The following is a 3,178-nucleotide window of genomic DNA, read 5'->3' on the forward strand; positions in this document are numbered from 1 at the left end:
GTACAAGGAAAGCATCCCTACTTATCGTTATATAAATTTACCTTATACATTGTCAAAAAGATATAATGTGATAGACACTGGACTCATAGACACCCATGTATATAAGAGAGAAAGCCTGCTAATCAAAAATTATACACATATATGTTTCAAAATTATGGTTAATACAGCCCCCATCAGGCTTCCAACCCACGTATATTTGGGGGGATGACCCCTCATTTTTGCCCCATAGGTACATTCGGGTCAACATGCCATATTTTATGAATCAGATGACCCACAGCACCACGCATGGATCTTGGTAGGTATAGTACTAACACCAAATATTTCAAAGAACGAGTGAAAAAACCCGGTGAAGGCTCATTTAGCGAGAGCACAAGTTTCCCAGGATACAACTGAGGCCCTCTCGGACACGAGCCATAATAAACCCTCCAATTACCATAGAAGAAATAAACGAACCTATTCCTACACGAGACTCAAATTTAATAAAGAGTACAACCACCGGATAGTAAGAGGACATACACGGCCCCAAAGATCCCCCCAATCAAGCAACAAATACTCTCATGGAGGGCAAAGGCTATTCCCGTCCTATCTAATATTAAAGCCACCAAACAGGTGGGTTATATGATGTTCATGCAGACATCTAAGTGGAGGGAATATCAACCTCCACTAAAAAGATGTGACTGTTCATGCAGAGGTCAGGGGTCAAAAGGACACAAGGGTAAATTCGAAAAGGTTTGACCTGGGCCTGCTATAAATCCCCATCAATCATAGACATATACAACTGAGCAGAAACTTTCAAACTCCGGTTCACATTCCCCCACAGCACATGGAACACGATTTCAAGACTGTTTATAAAACCCTGTAAACAGAAGATCTTCATTCAGTCCAAGTGGGGTTTGACTGTTCAAATTGAAAATCCATTTAGACTCTCGTCTGAGTAGTTCCAGTGTGATGTCTCCCCCTCTGATGTCTGATGGAACGGATTCCAGACCCACGACCTTGATCCCCTTATTTTGGGAATTATGTGTTGTTAAAAAATGCGAAGCCACCGACGTCAAGGTCTTGCCCTTTTCCAGATCCTTCTTGGCCGTGGTTATATTTGATAGATGTTGTTGTATTCTTCTTTTCAGCTCTTGTGTTGTTTGCCCAACATATGTTTTTGGGCAGGGGCAAACCAGAGCGTACACCAGGTTGCGAGATTTGCAATTGAAATACGATTTTGCCACCAACTGTAATGAAGAGGAGGAAGATGAAAGACACAAGTCACTGCTACCAATAAATGGGCATATATTACAGCCGCCACAGGGAAATGTACCAGTTGGCCTAAACCCTCTATTAAGCCTGGTTACTGGGCGCTTAAAATGGCTGTGGCTCAGACAGTCTTTTAGATTTCTTGGCCTTCTGGCAATTAAACTAGGCTGTTCGGCTATATGTGACCTTAACTTGGGTTCACTGTGTAAAATCCCCCAATATTTTGTAAGGATCCCACGAATTTCCTGCCACTGGTTGTTAAAAGTGGTGATAACTCCTAGTGGCCTTGAAGCAGTGTTTCGTCTCGGCTGTAATAAACTTCCTCTATCCGCCTCCTTAGCCATGCCAAATGCGTTTGCAATTACCTTCCCAGGGTAGCCTCGATTTTTGAAACGTTGGGTCAAGTCCTGTGAGTGTCTTCGGAAATCCTCCTGAGAACTGCAGTTACGCCTTATCCGGTAAAACTGTCCCTTTGGGATACCCTTCTTCAAGTGCTGTGGGTGGAAACTGGAAAAATGTAAAAGGCTATTAACAGCCGTGGGCTTGCGGTACAGCGTGGTGTGAACGTACCCATCCTTAGGATATAGCTTTAAATCCAGGAATTCCACTTCTGTTTGCGAAAAAGAAGACGTCAGCCTAATATTCCACGGGTTCCGATTGAGGGTGTCCACAAACTGATGGCAGTCCTCCAGGGTGCCTGTCCAGAGGAAAAAAATATCATCAATAAAACGATACCATTTGATGACAAATGATGAAAAAACCTCTAGACAGTACACCCTGGTGACCTCCCACCACCCCAAAAACAAATTTGCGTACGAGGGCGCACAACGTGCGCCCATCGCGGTGCCTCTAATTTGTCTGTAAAACACTCGATCAAAGACAAAATAATTTTTGTCCAGAATAAAAGAGAGTAGGTCAAGCAAAAAGGAGTCGTGGTGTCTATCACCTGTGGTGTTCTTGTCCAGGAAAAAGGCGACTGCTTGTGTCCCCAGGTCATGGCCAATGCAGGTATAAAGGGATTCAACATCTAGTGTGACAAGCCAAGTGCCAGATGGAACCCTTAGATTTTGCAATTGTTGAATCAGGAAGGTTGAATCCCTGACGTACGAGTCTAAAGATGAGACAAAAGGTTGTAGAAAGAAGTCCACGTACGTACAGGGCCGTTCTAAAAGGCCCCCCAACCCTGACACAATGGGCCTACCTGGGGGCTTCTCAACTGATTTATGAACTTTTGGGATAAGATAAAATGTTGGTACCCTGGGGTGGCGGTTGGTCATAAAGTCCCTTTCACGCTTGTTGATGATATTGAGCGTGAATGCCGAATCCAGAAGGCGATCCAATTTGGACCTAAACACATCAGTGGGATCTGATGGTAGAACCTGGTAACATTCAGAGTTAGACAATTGCAATTTAGCCTCATTAACATATAGTTCAGTGGGCCAAATCACCAGATTCCCCCCCTTATCGGCCTCTCGGATGACAAAATCCCGATTTGAGCCAAGCCCTATAATGGCTTTCTGTTCTGCCTTACTCAAATTCCTTCCCTTAATTGGGTCTACTTTTAGACTTTGAACCTCACGACTCACTGCATTGAAAAAGCTTTGCAGAGCTGGAAAGAGAGACAGGGAGGGTGTAGCCTGCGAGGGTAACCTACCAGGGAATTGCCTCTTTTTGGGATGTCCAGTTTCACTTTCTTCAAGTAAATCAAGGAGGTCTCTAAAAACTTCTCGTTCATCAGTGGGTAGGCCATCCAAAATTGAGGGTTGGTGGTATAGTAATTTAAAGGCCAGCTGTCTACAAAAAAGGTACACATCTTTAATTAAAATAAATTTATCCAAGCCATTGGTTGGGCAAAAGGAGAGCCCCTTCTCCAATACTGAAACCTCTACGTCAGAAAGGATGTAAGATGACAAATTAATAATAGATAGCT

General features: G+C 43.7%; 1 long non-coding RNA gene across 1 annotated transcript; it reads right to left on the reverse strand.

Annotated features, from left to right (window-relative positions):
- Positions 1-558: 558 nt before the first annotated feature.
- LOC138680658 (uncharacterized) lies at positions 559-1,935 on the reverse strand. The gene is made up of 3 exons (XR_011321717.1): positions 1,819-1,935; positions 1,614-1,742; positions 559-1,226 (listed from the first exon to the last, which is right to left on the reverse strand). It is a non-coding gene; the product is annotated as an uncharacterized lncRNA (long non-coding RNA).
- Between the last annotated feature and the right edge of the window lie 1,243 nt (positions 1,936-3,178).

Source organism: Ranitomeya imitator, chromosome 5 (genome assembly GCF_032444005.1).
Source record: "Ranitomeya imitator isolate aRanImi1 chromosome 5, aRanImi1.pri, whole genome shotgun sequence".
NCBI lineage: Eukaryota > Metazoa > Chordata > Amphibia > Anura > Dendrobatidae > Ranitomeya > Ranitomeya imitator.